The sequence below is a fragment of the Giraffa tippelskirchi genome, chromosome 2 (genome assembly GCF_054371585.1).
Source record: "Giraffa tippelskirchi isolate mGirTip1 chromosome 2, T2T-mGirTip1v1.2.pri, whole genome shotgun sequence".
NCBI lineage: Eukaryota > Metazoa > Chordata > Mammalia > Artiodactyla > Giraffidae > Giraffa > Giraffa tippelskirchi.
In genome coordinates, this window is record NC_137276.1 from 235,497,337 (window position 1) to 235,523,089 (window position 25,753).

Genomic DNA, 25,753 nt, shown 5'->3' on the forward strand with positions numbered 1-25,753 from the left:
AGAGGAGCCTGGTGGGCTACAGTCCATGTGGTCACAAGAGTGGGACACGACTTAGTGACTAAACCACCACCATCTTCCCTAGTGGCCCAACTGGTAAAGAATCTGCCTGCAATGCCCAAAGACCTGGTTTTGATCCCTGGGTTTGGAAGATCCCCTGGAGAAGGGATAGGCTACCCACTCCAGTATTCTTGGGCTTCCCTGGTGGCTCAGGTGGTAAAGAATCCACCTGCAATGCTAGAGACCTGGGTGTGATCCCTGGGTTGGGAAGATCCCTTGAAGGAGGGAAAGGCTACCCACTCCAGTGTTCTGGCGTGGAGAATTCCATGGACTGTATGGTCCATGGTCCATGGGGTCCATGGCACAGGACTGAGCGCCTTTCACTTTTATTGCATTATCTGTATTGAAATTCTAAACCTAATTAAGATGTAACATAAATACTACCTCCCTAGATTCTATAGACTCTAAAGAAAAAGGGAAATCACTATTTTCTTAGCATTCTATAGGATCCTCTGTAAAACCAGCATAAAGTGAAAGTGAAAGTTGCTCAGTCGTGTCCAACTCTTTGTAACCCCATGGACTGTACAGTCCATGGAACTCTCCAGGCCAGAATCCTGCAGTGGGTTAGCCTTTCCCTCCTCCAGGGGATCTTCCCAACCCAGGGATCGAACCCAGGTCTCCCGCATTACTGGCGGATTCTTTACCATCTGAGCCGCAGGGGAAGCCCAAAATAAGTGAAAGTACAGTTATTTACGCTCACCAGGTTGTTGTATTAAAGTACCTGTAAAACGCTTAAAGTGGTACATGGCACGTACAATACGTTCTAGACAAGAATCAGCTGTGACCTAACAGCAGTGGTTGTTCTCAGAGGACAGGCACACATGGGTGGGCTCAATAAGTGTCTGTGAAGACAAATAAGTGAGTAAAAGTGTGACTGAATGAGTACAACTTATCAAGATTCTTTCTTCATATACAATCTTAAGGATCCTCTCAAAAATCCTGTACTTTTATGTTAGAGCTGAAAATCTTAGTGAAAACAAAGTGACTCTGATGTATTTCATAAACAAATTTCATGTTCTGGGTTTGAACATAAATAATTATTAAACTCTGATGCAAATAAAAGAATTGACCATAATTCTAAGCATGAAGCATACCCATTATATGATATGTATAATTCATCTCTGAAGGAGTTTTGTTATAGTAGCCCTATTTTATGATGTTAAGTCTAGATTAAGCTTTCTTGCTAGGTCTTTCACAGCTTCAAGGATCTCAGCAGCTTGCAGGGAACAGTGCAAGGAAGACCCTCACAACCTTTTAAGGGTATGTTTCAAAATCCAGCCCATTAAAAACACAGAATGATGAAAAGGGGGCTGGTCAAATGGCAAGAGTGGTTCTGTGTTAAAAGGTATTGTATCAAAATGATTTGATCTTTAGCATGCTAATCATCTCAGTAAAAGTAGTTTTTTCATTTTTTTTTTTTTTAAGTCTGGGAATAATAAAGAAGCTCAATTCCTCAAATATTTAACAAAAAATAAAGACAGTATCCCTGGCTAAAGTGGTACGTAAGTTCCAGTTTCCCTGCCACATCACAGGACATCGTTCTATAGCACTAGAAACAATAAGAAAGAGCAACAAAACTGACTTTAAAAGAGACATTTCCTTTCCAAACTGAATAAACTTGACACAAACGTGCCTCTGACAGTGGACTAAACAAACCGCAGCACCAGCATCGAGGGAGGGTGCACACATCCAGCAGGTGCTGCCGTTTATCACAAAACCGCCTGAAATAATTGGAAGTGACAACCAGCACTACCACAGATGATTTATTAGTCTTTCACTCAGCTCTTCAGCTTCCTCGGGGCCAGAATAAATAATTTACCAACTCTGTATCTTCCAATCATTAATTCTTCCCTATGCATCCAAACTGCATTTAACTCTGCTGGGTTCAGTGGAATAAAACATACAAAAGGAATATTTTTCCAAATACAGAACTATCTGACCATATGAAAAGGCAGATTTGTCAGTCAAAATGTACAATCCAGTGAAGAAGAATCTCAGGGCTCAAAGTCAGCAACTGCAGGGGAGTTGAAGAGAATGAAGGCAAGAGAAGAGGAAAGGAAAGCAGAGGCTGGGAGAGAGCTCTTGCTGCTGAGGACAGCTCCAGAGGCTCCGGACAGCAGACTTAAGGACCCACTTAAGCACACTGACGCTGGAGACTGTCAACCACAGACAATTCACTAATTAATTACTGTCTCTCCTAAAACATCCCTAAGTTATAGAAAATATACAGTTCTCCCTCAAAAAAGGTTGAAACTTTAAAACATGAACACATAGGATTTTTTTTCATGCAAGATAGACTTAATACAGGGCAGCTTTTTAAAAATATTTTAGCAGCTATCTTGAATGAGTTTATGAGACAACTACATACCCCTTGAAATTCAAAAAAGAAAACACAGGCAAAAATCAAAGAAATAAATACTCCAAAAATTTTAACAATGATGGTAAAAGGTATGTCTATTAATTATGTAGAAAAAATACAGAAAACAAAAAAAAATTACATCTTAAATCCACTTTTGATGTAAGCTAGTCTAGTCTCATTAAATCAGTATCTATGATTAAAAGAGAGATTATTTTTGGTACATAATGTATTACATTGTTAGAGCAGCATCTGTTTATCGCATAGCATAAACATTTTTCAGCTTTCTGAAACTACTGATACACAAGAAGTGATATGGACCTAACCTTTTTTTATTCCAAGAAGTACTCTCAGTGAAAGTGTTAATAACATTAATATTCTAATATCTGGCATTCTATGAAGCACATCAAGCTGGTGGACACACAAAGAATTTCACAGAGTATTAGCTTTCTCTTCAGTAGTTTGAGAGAGAATCACAATTCACATTTTAATGTGTAATACAAGGCTTTGTATATGCCTGAATATATGACTTCCACCAAAATATGAAACGCAATGCATTAAAATAAGTCCAACTAATGAAAATTATAAATGTGAAAAAAGAATGGACTTTAGATAAGATTTTCAAATAAATTCTTAAAAACTCAAAAATGTTCCCAAACAAGAGTACATCATTTCAAGACTCAATACTTTACTGTCATTAACTGAAACAAGTATATAATGACCTGGGCACAAAAGCATATTGTTTATATCAAGGCAAACCATGTCATACTTACACACAGACCAGTGTACTTGTTGTTATGGCAAAATAAACCCCCAGATGGCAGAGGTCCTAGCCTCCCACAGGTTAAAATAAAATAAAAATGTTAAAACTGGAAAATAAAACAAAAGGCATCTTTTTTAAACAAATATCAAAAAGATACAATAGAGATACTACGTTTTCTTACAGGGGTAAGGGGGGGTAGGAGGATATTTGTGAAAAAGAGCAGCAGGACAAGGTGGTCAGCAGGTTTCTGTGCTACTGATTTTAAATGTCAGAGGAACTTCAGCAAGAAAAGATATAGCAGCGCACAGTCTCCTGGCACCGAACGGCCCGAGGATGCTGCCTGATGCCAGTACGTGGGCACTGTGGCAGAAGAGCTGATGACAGTGCATCTGATGTGCTGCAAACCCTGAGACCTGCAGAGCAATGGGGGCATCTGTTAAAAACCTGGGCAGTCTCCTGACACTTAAAGATGCCCATCGAAAGAGAAAGAGAGACCCAAGCTGTGGCACTGATGTTGTGCTACCATGGAATATTAAAGAGCAATTAAAATCAATAAACTAGATGTTTCAAAGGCAAAGAATAGCTCAGAAACAATGTTGGGTAAAAAAAGATTAAAACACAAACTGCATAAAGACTAATGGAATATTTCAGTTTAGTAAGAACACTTAATGAACACATGAATGCTAGCCTAAAAACATGGACAGCAAAGATATAAACCAATTCCAGGATGGTGGTTATCTCTGGGCAAGGAAAAACTTCAAAATGTTTTTTACAAATATATACAGCAAATATTAGCATATGAATTCTGCATGGTAAATATCAACACAAGGTTGCCAGTTCTATTTATCCTCCATATTTCTGTGAATATTTAAATGATTTCTTAAATATTTTAAATCTAAGCCATAATATACATACTTTGTTTCCGAAAAAATTAAGAGAATTTTACAATGTTTTACCTGAAACATGAGGGTCTACCTTTTTAAAAATCATGGCTTTGGTTGGTCTTCATATTCAAAAATTTTTAAATTCCAATCTAAAACACTAAAAATTCTATCCTCTTTTGACAAGTGATCTGGCTTAGTACCAATTTCAGATCTCATTCAATTTTAGTTCTCGGGAGACTCCATGGTTTTATTTCAAAATTAGACTGAAAGAATTCACCAGGGAGAGATCCTAAACAAGTTAAAAACATTCTTCCTGGGGGCCTCTGAATAACCGGTTCCATCACTTCTTGTTGAGCAACAGGCTGCAGCTCCTGACTCCACTCTTCCGCTCTAACTCCCCAGTGGGAGCCCATCACTTCATTAGTATGTTCTTTCTGATTTTCCCTGTTTACAGAGGGTATTAAGCTTCTATTTAAATATATATACATATTCCTAGTATAAGTCTTTATATGTAGCTAATAAAATTTTACTCTAAAGAAATCAGAACCACGGTGACAAGCTTTCTAACTTGTATGAAAATTACTTGCAGTCGAATTTCAGTTCAGCCTCATTTCTTTACAGGCCTTTGGAAATATGACAGGAGCTAAATAGAAACAAGTTGCCTCCCATTTACAATTATATTTGTACAAGAAAACAAAAGTTTAATACACTTTATGTCACCATGAAGGAAACATTAAAGATACTGTTAATTTTCACAAAAACTGATCAATATTCTCTCAAAGTAGCAACCATCTGAATTAAAGAATTACTGGCTTATTATCTTAAACAAGAAATCATATTCAACTTATATTGATGTTTTCTATTTGAAGCATGTCATGCAATATCGTAATTTATCTCATAAATCTACTAGAGTGTGATCAAATCCTATCAACTCTGATTGGCATAAATTTGAAACAATGAAGCAATCACATCTGTTAAGCAGCTCTAGTTTGCTAGACAACATTTAAAAAGTTTATACAATAACATATTTATATTTTTTCTCCATAAGACCTTCCTGTACCTCACTTGAGCTTTTCCATAAAGTTTTGTTTGTGTTCTAGGTTCAGTGGGATTCAGACAAAAGATAAGAAACAGAGATAGAAGTGTGAGAGATTAAATGACACAAATGGTTGAAGTATGAACTTCAAATACTCCAAAAATATTTTAACAAAACTCCAAATGAATTACAAGGTATCAAGACTGAAGAAAATAAATTTATTTGAATAAAAAAATTTAATCTAACTTTATCCTGAGACTACTCCTGAAAATATATGAATGTTGAATTAATTAAAAATACATGGACATAAAAGAGAATTCAAACCATGCTTTATGGATTAAAACACTACTGTACAGCAAAATTCGCCACCATCTTTTTTGGTGCAAAATCCCTAATTTTTGAAACTTAAATGATTTTTATGAAAACATTCTAATAGTACATATATAAGTTAGTAGGTGAAAAATACAATATCCCAAAAGTACCTCTAGGTAATTTTTTAAATACTTCTAATTAGCAAGTGAACTCAACGATAAAAATGACTAGGCCCTAAAGATACATGGGGTAAACGGGCTAAAATGAGAAAGAAATATTAAAAATAAAATTTAGGACAGTGTTAAGTAACTTCAAGTTATTGATCCTTATTGCTTTATATCATCATGACTAAGATACAACTTAAGAGTATGTGAATATTCTACTAACGATAGCTAAATTATCATTATAAAATAAACTCCATCTGGGCTATTCAGACAATGCTGAGACAAGTCTCCTCCTCCTGAACTCGATCCTGGCCACGCCTGCAGAGCACACATATTCCCTCAGAAGCGATACCTCAACTTCCCTTCATACCAATCACACAGGCTCAGTACATACTTGCTGACTGATTTATTTTAACTTACATGAAAACATGACTCATAAGTCATATAGTTTAAATTACAACAATTTCATTCTCTACCATTAAAGCTGAAATAAATAAAACAAAACAATACGATTGAAGGAAAACTTCCCAGAAAGAGACAACAGATAATTCTGCTGGTGAAACTTGACCTCAAGACAGTGACAGAGTTTTCTGATGAAATCTTGTGTTAATTCACATGTTTTCCTTTTGTCTGTGGATATGGCAGGTTTTCACAAAACAAGTATATCCTATTTTCTTAGAATTTTCACTTGGAATTTCTGGAATGCTTTGCTAACCAAAGATGGCAAAATTTTTTCTCCATTCTCATTTCTATGATTTTGTCATATTATCCTTAATATATAAAACTATCCACTAGTCATCTATTTTTTGTATCTTACAGATTAATTTTTAATTAAATGCATAAAGAAATCAAATTCTCATGATGATGCTAATTTAGTGTCAATATAAAGACTTTTTGACTTTTTGATTACTTTAGGAAACTAACAATACTAATATTTTATGTTTAAAAAGGTAAATCTCCATTAAGTTTTACTTTCAATATATCTTCTGAAAAAACTGTACTGTGGCTACCTATTATCAACTTCATTTCTGTATTTTATGTTTTCATTCAAGAAACACAATGCTTTGCACACAGGCACTGGTAAAAATAAGACAATTCGTGCTTTTATTACAAAGATAAGCAATGAACTGATTATTACAATATGGTATAACAAGTGTTTTCCAAAGGTTTGCAGGTGAGGAGACATCACTGAGAAATCAGGGGAAGCTTTCAAGAGCTGTGTATTGCAGGCTGAGTTAGCCACGAAAGAGGTAAGGAGTGAACAGCACATAGATTGACTTAAAGAAGATGAACCACATGGGCTTATTTTCTGCTTCCTCCCCAAACACAAAAGGGATCTTATTTTTGGAAAATGAGTAACTTTTCAAAGGAAGTGCCTCATAAGAGAACTTACAAAAGCTACTGAGGAAAAGGAGAACCCTTCTGCCCACAGTCCAGGAACATTCAACCCCACACATCCCACATCTACTAACCTGGAGCTGAATCTCCAAATACAAGAAATAGAAAAAGAAAATAAACTTCAAAAAATGGGGGAGGGTGGAAGGGGGTGAAAATCATTTTGGCTCACTTGCTCAGTCGTGTCCAACTTTTTGCGACCCCATGGACTGCAGCACACCAGGCCTCCTTGTCCATCACCAACTCCCGGAGTTTACTCAAACTCATGTCCATGGAGTTGGTGATGCCATCCAACCATCTCATCCTCTGTCACCCCCTTTTCTCAACCTGCCCTCAATCATTCCCAGCATCAAGGTCTTTTCCAATGAGTCAGCTCTTTGCATCAGATGGCCAAAGTATTGCAGCTTCAGCTTCAGCATCAGGCCTTCCAATGAATATTAAGGACTGATTTCCTTTAGGAGTGACTGGTTGGATCTCCCTGCAGTCCAAGGGACTCTCAAGAGTCTTCTCCAACACCACACTTCAAAAGCATCAATTCTTTGGCATTCAGCTTTCTCTATGGTCCAACTCTCACACCCATACATGACTACTGGATATGACTATACGCGTGTTTCTTTGGCAAAGTAATGTCTCTGCTCTTTAATATGCTAAGTTGGTCATAGCTTTTCTTCCAAGGAGCAAGTGTCTTTTAATTTCATGGCTGCAGTAACCATCTGCAGTGATTTTGGAGTCCAAAAAAATAAAGTCCGTCACTGCTTCCATTTTTGCCCCATCTGTTTGCCATGAAGTGATGGGACAAGATGCCATGATCTTAGTTTTTTGAACGCTGAGTTTTAAGCCAACTTTTTTCACTCTCCTCTTTCACCTTCATCAAGAGGCTCTTTAGTTCTTCTTCACTTTCTGCCATAAGGGTGGTGTCATCTGCATATCTGAGGTTACTGATATTTCTCCCAGCAATCTTGATTCCAGCTTGTGCTTCATCCAGCCCGGCATTTCACATGATGTACTCTGCATATAAGTTAAATAAGCAGGATGACAATATATAGCCTTGACGTACTCCTTTCCCAATTTGGAACCAGTCTGTTGTTCCATATCCAGTTCTAACCATTGCTTCTTGACCTTCATACAGGTTTCTCAGGAAGCAGGTAAGGGGGTCTGCTATTGCCATCTCCTGAAGAATTTTCCACAGTTTGTTGTGATCCACACAGGCAAAAACTTTAGTGTAGTCAATGAAGCAGAAGTACATGTTTTTTCTGGAATTCCCTTGCTTTTTCTATTATCCAATGAATGTTACCAATGATCTCTAAAACCAGCTTATATGGAATTTCTCAGTTCATGTACTGTTGAAGCCTAGCTTGAAGGATATTGAGCATTACCTTGCTAGCATGTGAAATGAGTGCAACTGTGCAGTAGTGTGAACATTCTTTGGCACTGCCCTTCTTTGCGACTGCAATGAAAACTGGCCATTTCCAGTCCTGTGGCCACTGCTGAGTTTCCCAAATTTGCTGGCATATTGAGTGCAGCACTTTCACAGCATCATCTTTTAGGATTTGAAATAGCTCAGCTGGAATTTCATCACCTCTACTAGCTTTGTTCATAGTAATGCTTCCTTCCCAAGGCACACTTTACTTCACACTCCAGGATGTCTGGCTCTAGGTGAGTGATAACACCATCGTGATTATCTGGGTCGTGAAGATCTTTTTTGTACCGTTCTTCTGTGTATTCTTGCCACCTCTTCTTAATATCTTCTGCTTCTGTTAGGTCCCTACCACTCTGTCCTTTACTGTGCCCATCTTTGCATGAAAGTTCCCTTGGTATTACATACCTACTACACTTCAATTTAAAAAAATAAAAAATAAAAAGCAGCAAGTATTCCTTGACCAAAGATGCCACTGACATTAGAGGGAACTCCCATGGCAATGATTTAGTCTGTAGGTGAACAGTCTCTACACTAAACCAGTATCAAGTAACTGTCAAACTGTTACACACTTATCTCTCAAGTTATGCTCATATGTACTATAAACAGTTATCACTTTGAAGATAAGCAAAATCATTTATCTAAACAAAAACACAGGTACACACACATTTTTACCCAAGATATGGTTTAACTGTATTATTTTATAATTTGGTTTCACTTAAAAAGCCAACAAAATCAGTGTATAGTTTCTATTAAGCAAGGAAATGATTTTGAGATATTAGCAATTGCTCAAAATGTCTGTCAATGATTACATCAGTTATCTATTTGAGAGTCATACCACTCCCCCATAATTGGTTAGTTATCATTAGTTATTTTTCAGATTTTAAGTGAAAAACTAGGCTCACTGTATGTGGGTGCCTTGTAGATAGTGTCTCATTTTTCAATTCCATTATTATGCATATTTTATATGCAGCTAATTTTCACTTACAAATTATCAGAGAAATCAGAGTAAGCACCTATATTCATTCCTAACTAGACAAGTGTTTTTGCTAAAATATTTTTCTGTGAATAGTTGGCCTTGACACTTTTTTCATCCATATAAGAAGCTCCAATCTAACCTGGAAGTATCTTTTAAGCTTAAGAGTTAGAACCAACTGTAATGAATAAATGCACATTGCCAAAACAACGGTTCTCAGTCCCACAAATCCAATGCCCCTTTCATTCCCTGAACTATCCTGAACTGAAATTCAGAGTTAATAAAATCTAACTACATATAGAATATTTTTCAAAAAATCAGTACTAATTCCTAACCACAACATTAATAAAAAGTAAGTTATAATGAAATATTTATTTCACTATATGAATGCTTAGGCATAACTATGCAAGAGGAAATAAAGCAGTCACATATTTGTACCTATATATAATAAGTTTGAATCAAAAAGGAAAAAGATCACAGTTCAGTTCAGTTCAGTCGCTCAGTCATGTCCGACTCTTTGCGACCCCATGAATTGCAGCACGCCAGGCCTCCCTGTCCATCACCAACTCCCGGAGTCTACCCAAACCCCTGTCCATCGAGTCGGTGATGCCATCCAACCATCTCATCCTCTGTCGTCCCCTTCTCCTCCTGCCCCCAATCCTTCCCAGCATTAGGGTCTTTTCCAATGAGTCAACTCTTCGAATGAGGTGGCCAAAATATTGGAGTTTGAGCTTCAACATCAGTCCTTCCAATGAACACCCAGGACTGATCTCCTTTAGGATGGATTGATTGGATCTCCTTGCAGTCCAAGGGACTCTCAAGAGTCTTCTCCAACACCCCAGTTCAAAAGCATCAATTCTGCGGTGCTCAGCTTTCTTTACTGTCCAACTCTCACATCCATACATGACCACTGGAAAAACCGTAGCCTTGACTAGACGGACTTTTGTTGACAAAGTAACGTCTCTGCTTTTAAATATGCTATCTAGGTTGGCCATAACCATAAAGATCACAAGTTAGTCTCTATAAAATAAAGTACAAAAAAATGAAAAGAGGAGAGGTATAGGAGAACCCTAGAATAAAAATTAGTACTGAGATAAGTGATTATAGACAAAAGTTAAATTGAAAGTGACGAGCAAGACAGAAATAAGCTTCAATGAAATAATGATTGAAGTGTCAAGATAAATTATGTACCGTTAAAAGGAGAAAACTATGAAATGTGGTATTAGTGCAACTGACCTGGGTTTTATTTTTAAGTGTAGTATCAAAATAATTATTAATACCTATGCTAAGGTTGTTACACTGTAGTTACAACCTAACCCAGAAAACCTACCACACTCTTTTAAGTCTCCAGTAGTTAAAAATACTGCAACAGACCATATACCCCTAAAATATAAAACAACCAGTGGAGTGAGTAAAGAAATATAAGAAATTACATAAAAGTTGGATAGATTGCTTACTGGAGATGGTACCAAAGTAACACTTGTACAACACAAAAATACAACATAACAATAAAGAATTTTAAAATATATGTTTAACAATGTATTTACCACTCTAAAGACAAAATTTTAACATTTAGGATGGCAATCATGAAATATCTTTAAACATTCATCAACTAATAAAATTCAATTCATTTAGAAATATTAATTTTAAATTTAGTTTGTTGTTAAAAGAGCCTTACTATCACATATCTGCAATCAGAGCTTCCAGGAAACTGCATTGCTGAACTAAAAACTTTTCAACTAGGTATCTAGTTAGAAATGCTATAAATCAGGAAGTGGAAAGAATGGGTGAAGTAAGTACAATTTTGAGAGAACTTCTTTACTCTACTTAAGCTTCCCCTCCACACAAACTTCCTCTAAGTATCAAACTGTTCACGTAACATCTTGCAAAACAACTGTCAGCAATATTATATACTGAAGTATTATTGCTTTATCTTTGAGGAGAGTTTAACCAAGCAGATATTCAGAATTACGTGGCACTCAGAACCGTTTTCTGTAGTCTGAGATTGCCCCACACGCTGCAGCACACCTAGCATCCCTGATTCCAACCATTAAGCGTCAGAAGCATTCCCACAATTATCGTGACAAGTGATGGCGCGCCTCCTAATTGCCCAAATTCTCCTCGTCAGCCTACAACCGCCCTTGCTTGGAAATCACACTTCAACAGTTTTATAGCAAAAAGAATGCTACAGTGGGCAACAATAGGAAAAAAGGTGCTTCAAACACAGAAGGAAACGCTTTTATCAACTAAAAATTATAAACTGTCGATTTTCTCCTCTTCCATTCTTTCTTCAGCCTATGCTTTTTGGTATGGTGTACTGAGGCTAACTTAAAGAGATTTGTTATCCACTCTAGAACATATGCATATTCTATTTATGTAAGTTTTTTAATAGAAAGCTTTCCTATATAATGGCCTTTTCAATATTTCAACTTTTACTTAGCGAAATTAAAGTCAAAAATAGGATCTAATCATTAGCTTGGACACACACAGGCATGCGATGCTTCTGTAGTTTCATTTGTGTGCTTATATTTTGTCTTTGTTGTTGCTGCATTGTCTGGTATTTAGTGTTTCACTAAACAGCATCAATACTAAGACACTGCATTGAGTCAGGAGGACAAGAGTCCCCTTTTACTCTGCAGACTCTAAATTTAATAAGGTTCTATTTAATTAGTGCAGAATTCAAATACACTGTATTCATGCCAAATCTTGCAACCACATGGGAGGTAGGGGAAAGCTACTTCAAACACTTCCATGGGAACAACCTTAGGTTGCTGTCTTAAAATATCAGTGCAGGACTCAAACTACTTCACATGCTATCCACAAAATGGATGAGGTGTGAAAGAAATTCTGTGTTTAACATGACCTTTGGCTGTACTTCCACTTGTTATAAAGGAGCTAGTCTCAGAGCCAACACATAGGCTATGTTATTACTCGTATAGTTACAGTACTATTTACCAAGTGCTTCATACTGTGACAAACTTCAGACAGAATATATGGAAGCTCTTACCTTTGTTACAAGGCATAATAGGGTTTTCTGAACAAAAAGAGTGATGAATGTATGAATAAGAACTATCACATGAGAATTTTTTCTTTTCAATATACATTCAAATACAAATATGCCAGTGTGGTTACCTAGGTTCAACTTAACAAGTCATCTATACTCTAAACACCAAAAAAAAAAACCTAGAAATTTAAGTTTAATATCTAGTAATGACTTTATTAAACACATGTCAAGAGGGAATTAAAAAGAAAACTATATAAAAAATAAAAACTTTCCACAACTGTCTTCTATAGATTCCTATTTCCCCACACAGAATTTCACCAAGGAACACAGTAGTTTTCAAAAATTCATTGTTTTGGCAAAACAGCCAACTTTTCAATATAAATGACATGTAACATATTTTAAGGAAAAAAGAAAACTACTGGATCATATAATAAAAAAATTATAAATTCTGAAAGTATAACAAACAGAAATAGTTTTCCATACAATGTCAAATTTATCAGAAGATTTACAAAGCTAAAACAAGTATTAAAAATCCTATCATGGGGCTTTCCTGGTAGCTCAGTGGTGAAGAATCCACCTGCAAATACAGGAGACACTAGTTCGATTCCTGGTCTGGGAAGATCCCACATAAGCCGGTGAGTCACAACTACTGAGCCGGTGCTCTAGAGCCCAAGCCACAACTACCGCGTCCACAGCCTCAACTGCAGAAGGCCACGTGCTCTAGTCTGTGCTCTGCAACCCGAGAAAGCACTGAAGAGGCCTGAGCACTGCAACCGGAGAGCAGCCCCCACTCGCCACGGCTAGAGGGAAAAGGCTACACAGCAATGAAGACCCAGCGCAGCCAAAAATAAATAAACAAAATTATGCTTAAAAAGATCCCACAATGTATGCTGTGAAGAAAAACTTTAGAACTACTATCTATTCTACTGTGACCATGTTTGCCATATTCATCTTTCTGTTTCCAATAGCAATATATCTTTACTTTCACCCTTTTTTTTCCCCATTGGCTCCAAAAGCTATAAAACATCAGAAACACATTTTATAAAAGTCATAAACACAAACTGCCTAAGTTGGTTAACAAAAACACATAAATACTGGCCATAATAGAAGTGTGTTTTATCACAAAATATTTTCTAAATTACGCATGAATTAAGGCTTCTCCTCAATATGCATTATCAACACTATAACTACTCAATAAGAAATCTGAGATGTTACCAGGGTGGCCACAGGTCTCAGTTCGCCCAGGATGGTACCCCTTTACACCTCCTGCTTTGGCGTTCACACAAATGCACTTATTTATGGTACTCACACTGTCACTCGAGATTGGACTTAGCAGAGCCCTGGAAATGGCCGTGGGCTTAAGAGTCAAAAGAAGCAGTCTGAGCATTAGATATCCAGCAGGCAAACATTCAATCTCCCTGAGGTACAAATTATTCTTCAGTATTTAATATGGATTCACTATACAGGATTATAAGAAAAATCAAATCAGAAAATTCAAGAAGCTCAAGTACTATCTACTGGTTTAAAAAAGATGACCAAATGTAATACAAAGTGAATATACTTGGCAAGTGAACCCTATCAGAGATATAAATAACCACAGCTTCTAAAAACAACAAACAAAAACAACTCAAGTGAAAAACTACATTATACCAACTGCACATTCGGAACTGCAATGGGCTAAGAAGGACCCTGGAAACCAGACTAAGTGAGTACCAGCTTCAGCGCCATTACTGACCGTCAGGCACGTGGCAATGAGCAAGTTCCTAAGTCTGTTTCCTCATTCATAAAATGAAAATAACAACCATACTTCTCTCACTTGGAAGAGTAACAAATAATCCATGTAAGAGATATGAGCACTTTGTGCAGCACTGTGCCTGTACAAAGTAAGTGCTCAATAAATGCTAGCCATTATTATGACAATCTCCATCACTGTCTCTTTTCAAAAACAAGTCCTACGAGATTATTCAGGAGACAATTTCACACACCTGTGCATGGGTGTGTACACATATGTGTATCTGCAACTTCTAATTAAAAAATCACTTGGATGACACGGCTACTATTCACAGGTACATGGTATAGTGTGGAATATTACACTAGTATTGGAGACCTTACTCATCACTGGAGAAGGCAGCTTTTGTCTCTGAAAGAAGTCCACAGTGGCATCCTGAAGCACATTTAAAATAAAATTCCACATCTAACAATATCTGTAGTTGTTCATCTCTAGAACAGAACAGTCAAAGATACGTATAATACACACATTTTAAATCCATGAATATAAATCAAAGGAATACACTCTCTTTAAGGCAAGCATATGAAGGCACTAAAGCAATATCCTAATTAAATATTCATAGTCAATATTTCAAAATAAGAATTCTGGGTTTACATATGCACATTTTACAATTCTATAGTGAAACCTGTCTACAGAGGTCATTTTCCCCATATTTCACAGCATATATTTCAAAATGTACAATGTTGCTTCTCTCTGAATGCTAAATCTGTAAAGCACACAGTCATTCACTGCAAGCAAACCCAGGAGGAAGACCATGTTGTGCACATGATACCCTTTAACCCAAACAATTACTTTAACTTATTGATTAAACCCATTCAAAAAGAGAACACATATAACATGTTCTATCTTACAATAATGAAATAGCATCAGAACTAAAAGGAAATATTTTATTTGGTGAAAAACAAACTTTACATATGAGAATCACTAGGTAAAGTCAGAGAAACTATAGCTTGCATTTATAAAGATCTCTGTCCATTTTTAGCTCATTAAAATAAAGGGATTTAAAACTTTCCACAAGAGATATGGTATAAAATAAATGTCGTGAAAAATGATATAAAAATCTATATAAACATTATGCTGCTTTCCAAATACACATATAACAGGGATTTAAAAAAAACAACAAACCCTACATCAGTCAACTTTGTATCTCAGGGATCCAAATCTAAGTTGGACATCATTTCTCTGAACTTTCCTAAAAATATTCCAGTAGTAAAACAGCTTTGCTATTAAACTCCATTATCTATCCTAAATCAAGTAAGAAATACCGACCTGCTCTTTAGAGATACCAACGATAATGAAGACTGAAGTTTACATGTTCTGTCTCAGTTTAGGGACGATAGGCTACATCCTTAATCTGTAAGTGACTCTACAATGAGTATCCACATAGCAAATATTCTAGCAGCAGTAACCCTAAACAGGTAAATTTGAAGCTAAACAAAGCATAACTGAACTTTTATAACTACCATAAATTACTTTAAAAGAAAAAATCCCTGGGCATTTCAATGAATATACTTTTGCCTTAGAGCTAATACTTTAATTTTAAAGAACCACAAAGAAAAAAATCAAAACTAGTCAGTAACAATGCAGCGTCTAAAAGCAATAAACTCAAAATTAAGTTATAAATAATTTAAAGCATGTCATGAAGATGTATTAATAATTCATCAGATAAATAATTTACTAAATAATCAAATAAATAAATAATGAAATACATAAATAAATCAGCAAATAAATAATTCTGCAAAATAACCTAAACAATAAGTCACCCAAACAAATCACAAACCTACAAAACTACAATGATTCTTTGGATTCTGATAGTTTTAAATAAGCAAATGTACATAAACTAGATCAATCCTTGTTAGAATTAGAAGTATTTTTTAATGCTATTGGTAAAATCCTCATCTCAGTACATAAGAACACACTGTCAATTTTTAAAAGACTGCACAGGATTAGTTCTTATAAATTATTAACACAATTATAATATATCCTCCTCTACATTTTACATATAATATCTCTGCCTAACGTATTTCCCCCAAACAACTGGATACTTAAAATATTCTTAATTTACAGTTCTTTTTCAAAGCAATACTTACAGTACAATAGTCCTATGGTCTTTTTGATGGCTTTCCTATCTTCACCAAGTCTCTGGAAATTTTCTGCAGGGGTAGAAAAATAAGAATAACCTTAATTATTATAGATGGCATTTTATTCACTAGTGAACAATGCTTTATAATTCTACAAAGTAGCAGTGGGAAGTGGAGATTAGTAGTTGAGAACTTTGTCAAGTCTTTAGAAGTCTTTGGTGGACTAAACACAAGCTGACAGAGGCCAGCTTCCTCTACTGGAGCTGACACACAAGCTGTTACAATTGGCGGGATTTCAGATGTGAAGACAGAAACTTCCAAGGACAGAGACTGGCTGACATCTAATGCTATCAACAATTTGAGAAGCTCACAGTCGTTGAAAGAACACATGAGATCACTTAACTGTTACAACCTGAATGTGGTAACAACCTAATGAGAGCACCACTAACAGTCAAAACACAACTGACCTCATAAACCAGTCTTCATTTAACATTTCAGGTTTTTATCCACCCACAGTATTACAGACTCTAGAAGTCCATAAACAGCAGACCCCAAGCTGTGATAGCCTATCCCACAGAAGTAAGAACTTTGTAATGAGCGTTTGACACTTTTAAGGAAATAAACCCAAACAGTATAACACAACATCTGAAAAGAAGGAAACTAAAAGTATTTTCTATAATTTATCTCAATGAATTTTCCAATCAAGTTAGGTAATATTTTACCTATTTCATAATCAGGGAAAATGAGACTCATATACTGCCTGTGATCCACAGCTGGCAGGAAGAGTCTAACTGCCTACACAACTTCATGTGAAGGGTCGGTGAACTACAGACTCCTTAAATTTGAGTCTACCCTTAAAAACATAGCAAATCCTAAAGCATTGTAAATTCATTAGAGCAATGGTTTTGCCTCCCAGAGGACATTTATTGGCATGTCCAATAAAAAGAATATTTATTGGCAACAAGTAGATAGAGATCAAGGATGCTGCTAAACATTCTAAACTATAAAGGATAGTCTCCTACAACAAAGAATTATCTGGCCTAAAATATTAATAGTGCTGAGGGTGGGAGACTCTAAGAGTAAAATGTCCATAAGCGCTGTGCGGTTTTCCTACATAATAAAATAACATTTTGTTCAGGGATGTAGTCTTTTTTTATATGTATAACATTGTATGTAGTGGGCTACCCTAGATAAAAATGCATATACTATGGAGAATGTGTATATGGAAACTCTTTGTACTTGCTAATTCTTCTATAATAAAAACCTAAAATTTCTCAAAAAGAAAGTTTACTAATTTTTTAAATACGTATTCTTCAGTACTTTCAGATCATAAGCTCCTTATTGCAAAATTCGGGCTTAAACTGAAGTAGGGGAAACCACTAGACCATTCAGGTATGACCTAAATTAAATGCCATATGATTATACAGTGGAGGTGACAAATAGATTCAAGGGATCAGACTTGGTAGACAGAGTGCCGGAAGAACTATGGACAGAGCATTGTACCATTGTATAGGAGGGGCTAACCAAAACCGTCCCCAAGAGAAAGCACTAAAAGAAGGAAAAATGATTGTCTGAGGAGCCCTTACAAATAGCTGAGAAAAGAAGGGACGTGAAAGGCAGAAGAGAAAGAAAGAGATATACCCAACTGAATGTAGAGTTCCAGAGAATATCAAGGAGAGATAAGAAAGCCTTCCTACACACGAACAACACAAAGAAATAGAGGGAAAAACAGAACGGGAAAGACTAGCGATCTCCTCAAGAAAACTAGAGATACCAAGGGAACATTTCATGCAAAGATGGGCACAGTAAAGGACAAAAAAGGGCAAGGACCTAACAGAAGCAGGAGAGACTAAGAAGAGGTGGCAAGAATACACAGAAGAACCTACTAAAAGGTCTTAATGACCCAGATAACCAAGATGGTGTGGTATTCACCTAATGCCAGACATTCTAAAGTGTGAAGTCAAGTGGGCCTTAGGAAGCATTATTATGAACAAAGCTAGTGGAGGTGATGGAATTCCAGATGAGCTATTGAAAATCCTAAAAGATGATGCTGTGAAAGTGCTGTACTTTATATGCCAGCAAATTTGGAAAACCCGGCAAAGGGTCACAAGATTGGAAAAGGTCAGCTTTCATTCCAATCCCAAAGAAAGGCAATGCCAAAGAATGTTCAAACTACCTTACAGTTGCGCACATTTCGCATGCTAGCAAGGTTATGCTCAAAATTCTTCAAGCAAGGCTTCAACAATACATGAACCAAGAACTTCCAGATGTGCAAGCTGGATTTAGAAAAGGCAGAGGAACCAGAGATCAAATTGCCAATCAACTAGATCATAGAAAAGGCAAAGGAATTCATTTAAAAAAAAAAAAAAAAAAGGAAAGAAATCTACTTCTGCTTGACTACGCTAAAGCCTTTGACTATGTGGATCACAACAAACTGGGGAAAATTCTTAAAGGGAAGGATATACCAGACCACCCTACCTGTCTCCTGAGAAACCTGTACAAGGGACAAGAAGCCACAGTTAGAATGAGACATGGAACAATGGATTGGTTCAAAATCGGGAAAGGAGTATGTCTAGGTTGTATACTGCCACTCTGCTTATTTAACTTATATGCAAAGTACATCATGTGAAATGCCGGGCTGGATGAATCACAACCTGGAATCAAGACTGCTGGGAGAAATATCAACAACCTCAGATACGCAGATAATACCATTCTAAAGGCAGAAAGAGAAGAGAAACTAAAAAAGCCTCTAGATGAAGGTGAAAAAGGAGAGTGAAAAAGCTGGCTTAAAACTCAACATTCAAAAAACTAAGATCAGGGCATCCAGTCCCATCACTTCATGGCAAACAGATGGGGAAAAAGTGGAAACAGTAGCAGAATTTATTTTCTTGGGCTCCAAAATCACTGTTGATTGTGACTGAAGCCACGAAATTAAAAGACGCTTACTCCTTGGAAGAAAAGCTGTGACAAAATTAGATAGCATATTAAAAAGCAGAAACATTACTTTGCCAACAAAGGGCCGACAAGTCAAAGATATTATTTTTCCAGTAGTCATGTACAGATGTGAGAGCTGGACCATAAAGAAGGCTGAGTGCCAAAGAATTGATGCTTTCAATCTGTGGTGCTGGAGAAGACAAGGACAGCAAGGAAATCAAACCAGTCAATCCTAAAGGAAAGCAACCCTGAATATTTATTGGAAGGACTGAAGCTGAAGCTCCAATACTTTGGCCACCTGATGCCAAGAGCTGACTTGTTAGAAAAGACACTGATGCTGGGAAAGATTGAGGGCAAGAAGAGAAGGGGACAGCAGAGGATGAGATGGCTAGATAACATCACCAACTCAGTAGGCTTGATTTGAGCAAACTCCAGGAGATAGTGAAGGACAGGGAAACCTGGCATATTGCATTTCATGGGGTTGCAAAGAGTCAGACATGACTTAGCAACTGAACAACATATTCTTTCACTAAAGTTATGAATAACTGTCTTAGAATCAATATCCCCAAAATACATCTAAAGTTATAAAAACAATTTAAATTTGTCAAAATTTTCCCAACAAAGTTAATGAGAGCATTAAAAACAATTATGACCTAACTTTGTCTAAGTGACTAGCCAAGATATCTAAAAGTATTACAAATTCATAGGGCTGTAGATTACTTTAACACACTACAATAAATTTAGTGATTTTGCCTAAAAGTCATATATTTTCTGCAATATTTGTGATAATCATTAAAATCATTTGAGAACAAATTTCATTAATATAATCACCAAAGAACTCTAGAAAATATGTACCAAGTAATTTTCCATTCAATACCAATTAACCTGTCTCCAATCTCACGGCTCACGGCTCAGTGGTAAAGAATCTTTCTGCCAATGCAGGAGATGGAGGAGACATGAGTTCCATCCCTGGGTCTGGAAGATCCCCTGGAGGAGGAACTGCCAATCCACTCCAGCACTCTTGCCTGGAAAATTCCATGGACAGAGGAGCCCGGTGGGCTGCAGTGCACGGGGTTGCCAAGAGTCAGACACAACTGAGTGACTGAGCACACACACAATCTTAAACCAGAGTTGACTCAATGCATGTTTCCTTATATTGGACCTACCACATTACTACACAGAGTATCAAACAATGGTATCCTCCATCAGCGAGGATTAGATTACATCCTTCCCTAGGGAAAAAACGTTAGTAACTGGTGAAATGAGAGGAAAACAAACTGAGGGAGAGAATTTCTCCCATGTAAACGTATTGAAGTGGACAATCAAAGGCTGATGTGGCAGCTCTAAGTATCAGGGGTCCCAATTCCTTCCCTCCTTTTGCTCTACCATTTACTGTTATATTAAAAGTCACCTTGTACTCCAAGAAGGCTGCTATGGGGACTCCAGCTACTACCCCTACTTCGCAAGTAGCAGAAAGAAAGAAGGGGAAGAAAGGCCCATCCCATTCTCTTTAATGGTCATATTTCACGTTACAGCTCATCAACTATAACCTAGTCCCTCTGCCCACACTCAACCACTTGAGGGGACCGGAAACTGTCTCCAAATTTGGTAATAATGCTCATCTATAAAACTGAGATTCTTGGACTTCCCTGGTGGCCCAGTTATCAAGAATCCACCTGCCAGTGCAGGAGAAATGGGTTCCATTCTTGTCCAGGAAGATTCCACATGCTGCAGGGCAGCTAAGCCCATGTACGACAACTACTGAGCCTGTGGTCTGAATCCTGCAGGAGGCAACAACTGAGCCCACGCATCCCAGAGCCTGTTTTTCACAACAAGAAACCACCACAATGAGAAGCCCACACACCACCAACTAGAGAGCAGCCCCTACTTGCTGCAGTTTGAGAAAGGCCACCGGCAGCAATCAAGACCCAGCACAGCCTAAAGAAATAAATAATCTTTTTAAAAACACTGGGATTTTTTTTTTATTAAGAAAGAAATTTTGCAGGGCAAATTATGAGAGGCAGATTAAGGTGGAGATAACACTTCAAAGAAAATGGGAGATGCATTCAAATTTTTCATTAGAGTGGTTCACAGCAAATACAAATATGTATACATATGTGTATGTGCGTATATATATTTATGAAAGAAAATCTAAATGTTTAACAATAGGTGAATGGTTAAATAGATTTGAGGATAATCTCAAAACAGAATGCTATATAGATACTAAATACCACTTCAAACAATTTATAGATACAGAGCAATGTTCACAATATTATATGAAAGAATAGGCTATCAAACATTTCATATAAAATAGTCCCTATTTAAATAAATACACATACATATAAATATACACAGTATGCATGCATGCTAAGTTGCTTCAGTAGTGTCCAACTCTCAGCCCACCAGGCTCCTCTATAAGCAGGAGGCAAGAATACTGGAGTGGGTTGACCCTATCTTCCCAACCCAAGGATTGAACCTGCATCTCTTATTTCTCCTGCATTGGCAGGCAGGTTCTTTACCAGTAGTGCCACCTGGGAAGCTTTATACACAGTATATACTGATATATACATAGAGGCATATTTTGTATCTATGTATATATAGAGAGAGGTTTCCCCGATGGCTCAGGAGGTAAAGAATCCACCTGCAATGCAGGAGCCACAGGTTCAATCCCTGGGTTGGGAAGATCCCCTGGAGAAGGAGATAGCACCCACTCCAGTATTCTTGCCTGGAAGAAACCATGGACAGAGGAAGTTGGTGGGCTACAGACCAAAGGGTCACAAAGAATTAGACTCAACTGAGCGACAAAGCACAGAGAGAGAGAGAGAGAGAGAGACAGAGGCCACAGAAAAATCAAGAGAACAGAATTAAATGATAATAGCAGTTTAGGCTACGGGAAGCAATAAGCTTTCATTTTCCCCATACTTTTCAATGCTTTCTAATTTTTCTACAATGAAAACATAATATGCCTATAATTTTTTTCATGAAGATTTTGGCCTGGATGACGAAAACCACCTTAAAAAGGCAATTAGACTCAAGCTTTAATTTGCTACTTGGAATTTCATAATAACAAAAAGAGGAGGAGGGAAATCTATAGCTGCACTGTATTTTTTCCGACAGGGGCAAAATATACGTGTTTCTCCTGAGTTGGTGGTGAGAAGATAACTTCTTTATTCCCAACTTGTTTTCAACTTACTAACACACACATATCACATTTGTCAGCTTTACACAACTCACTTCTAAGCAAATGCTATATCCATCACCCCTAAGAATCTATCCCACCATAGTGATTACTTTGTTCACCTCATTCTGTAGAACTAATCATTCGTACTTTAGGCTTCTACAAATCCCTCCACTTTTTGCATTTCTATTTTTCTTAGTTCTACTCTACTCTATTATAAAATGGATCCATCTAACAGAAATTACATCTTTCTTATATCTTTTCTTATATCTTGCACTGTCTTGAATGCAACTGCTAATCTATGGGCCATCTCTATATAATTTTGTCATTTCAAGAATGTATTATCAATTCTCTTGACACTGTAACTTCAAAGTGGAACCTTCACAAAGGTTCTCAGACTGAATTCACACTACTTGCATGGCCCAATAAATCTCATGTGGAGACCTATTTAAAGAGATCTTAAATGGTCAGTACCCCTAGACACTGGGGAAAGCATAGGTAAATTCTCAAACAAAGTAACTTCAATCCAGGCCTCAAAGAATCCAGTAACTTTCAAAAATATTCAATTTAAAAAAAAAAATCACAAAACAAGACACAATGAATGAAGGCCACATAAGCAATAGACAGAATAATTAGACTACACATATTTCAATTATAGGAAACACTATACAATAAGGATGGTACAAGTAATAGAAACACTTATAATATGGATATGAATTAAATAAAACCTCAAGAAATAAAAAACAGTGGTAAAATTTTCAACTGAGTGGAAAAGTTAAACAGTAGAATCAATACAAACAGAAAGAATGGAAAGACTTTTAAAACATATCTAAAATGCAGTTCAGAAAGACAAAGAAAGAAAATAAAATATGTAAGAGCAGAACAAAGAACAGAATCAGGAGGTCTGACAAAACACTTGAAAGTGGTGATGAAGGACCATTTTTTAAACAGCTGATATACTGCAGACAAAGCTTCTATAAAATACTGCAAACGTGAATTTCTTTAAAAATCATATGCTTAGATGTCATGATAATATCAAGCTGCTATTAAAAGCACCTATTTACATTGAATTTATCTTGATTCATTAAATCCCAGTGATACCAGTTTGCAGACCGGCACTGACCTGAGGACGCCTTTGAGTAGCAACAATCTAAAATAAAGTAGATCAAAAACAGAAAAGAATACAAAAGACAAAAGAAAATACAGCTGCCATTCGAATAGATGATGGCTGAAAATTTTCAACACCAATTGAAGGTACAAATGGACAATCCACAATGCAAGAAAAAACAGGAAAGATACATGTAAATATGTGGGTAACTCCTGATCAGTGTAGGGGCTACACCTACCACAAATCACTGCAACACAATTCCAAACCAGCATTTTCTATCATTTTTTTTAAAAAAAACCCTTATGAATCAATCAAACTCTAGATGTACTCTAAATAAACAAAAATAAAGACAAGTGAACATAGCAAAGAAAGCTATCAGAGATCAAGTTTCAAGAGTTGGTGATTTCCTCTCAGTCCATACTGAAACACTCTGTCCATACTGCTCAAACTGCGTTTACTTCATTAGAGCTATTTCTAATGTACAACTAACTGCATGAAAAAAAAAATTCCAAACTTACATTAGCAGAGACCGAAAATGCTTTCAATTCTACGGAAGTGAACAGGATTCCAATTCCGTTAATCGTTCTTTGAATGTGAGGCAAGCTCCGGCACACGTTACGTTACCTATTATATCCTCTAATCATAACAGACTCTTCTATTTCTAAGTGAAGTTCATTTGAAACACCCTGCTCAAGCATTTAGCACGAACCACATGTAAATTCATACCTACATGGCAAAAGAGGAACTCTGGTATCACAACTCCTGAGAACGAGTCATAACGAATATCTGTATAAATCTTTGGTCACTTTTCAAATAATTGACACACAAATAACTAAAGCACGATACACTTATGGGTTTCATAGAACAAATATAATAATGGCGAAAGCTTGCCAAGTGAAAGAACATGGTGAACAGCATCAAAAATACATATGAAAAAACATAGAAATTGAATATAACAATACATAGAGAAAAAGATAACCAAAATCTAACCAAAGGCTGCTTCTTAGCATCATTCCCCACCACGTGAAGTTGAAAGGACAGCCACTGGGCACACACAGCATATAAATCAAATGAAGTGATGCATTAACCTCTTTGATCCAGTGTCGCTAAATTCAAACAATTTAGCAACATATTTAATTTAATTACTTATCTGATCTGAGTAAGATTCATACGGCGCTGCCTCTGAGGTTATGGGGAAAGAATCCAAACAGAAAAAAAAAAAAAAAACTGGGCTGAGTAGTTAAAACTAGATCAGGTAAAAGTAACTGTAACACAAGGCTTGGCATGGCAAAAACTGTCAATCATATGTTTGTTGCTCTTACTGCTGCTGAGTCACTTAGTCATGTCCAACTCTTTATGACCCTACGGACTGCAGCATGCCAGGCTTCCGTGTCCTTCACTATAATCGGGAGTTGCTCCTACTCATGTCAACTGAGTCACGATACTACCTAACCATTTCACGTTCTGTCGTCCCCTTCTCCTCCTGCCTTCGATCTTTCCCAGCATCAGGGTCTTTTCCAATGAGTCAGCTCTTCTCATCAGATGGCCGAAGTACTGGATCTACCGCTTCAGCATCAGTCCTTCCAATGAATATTCAGGACTGACTTCCTTTAGCATGGACTGGTTGGATCTCCTTGCAGTCCAAGGGACTCTCAAGAGTCTTCTCCAACACCACAGTTCAAAACCATCAATTCTTCGGCACTCAGCTGTCTTTATGGTCCAACTCTCACATCCATACATGACTACTGGAAAAACCATAGCTTTGACTAGATGGACCTTTGTTGGTGAAGTGATGTCTCTGCTTTTTAATACACTGTCTAGGTTGTCATAGCTTTCCTTCCAAAGGGCAAATGTCCTTTAATTTCACAGCTGCAGTCACCAAAATAAAATCTGTCATTACTTCCATTTTTTTTCCCTTCTGTTTGTCATGAAATGATGAGACCAGATGCCATGATCTTAGCTTTCTTAACACTGATTTTCAAACTAACTTTTTTACTCTCCTCTTTCACCCTTATCAAGAGGCTCTTTATATCCTCTTTGCTTTCTGCCATTAGAATGGTATCACCAGCATATGTGAGATTGTTGATGTTTCACCCAGCAATCTTAATTCCTACTCCCCATTCATCCAGCCTGGTACTTTGCATGATGTAATTTGCATATAAGTTAAATAAGCAGGGTGACAATATACAATACAGCCTTGTCTTCAGTTCACTCACTCAGTCGTGTCTGACTCTGTGTGACCCCATAGACTGCTGCACACTGGGCTTCCCTGACCTTTAGCAACTCCCATAGCTTGCTC

General features: G+C 36.9%; 1 protein-coding gene across 43 annotated transcripts in view; it reads right to left on the reverse strand.

The window, feature by feature from the left end:
• TBC1D5 (TBC1 domain family member 5) overlaps positions 1 to 25,753 on the reverse strand; it is a 589,150-nt gene that overhangs the window by 502,952 nt on the left and 60,445 nt on the right. For 38 of the 43 annotated variants that reach the window (XM_081573339.1, XM_081573355.1, XM_081573315.1 and 35 more), the window contains one exon: positions 16,244 to 16,306. The gene's annotated coding sequence lies outside the window, so the exon portion shown is untranslated. Of the gene's footprint in view, positions 1 to 13,673; positions 13,823 to 14,476; positions 14,585 to 16,243; positions 16,307 to 25,753 lie in introns of all 43 variants that reach the window. The other 5 variants (XM_081573349.1, XM_081573327.1, XM_081573352.1 and 2 more) reach the window with 1 other exon arrangement.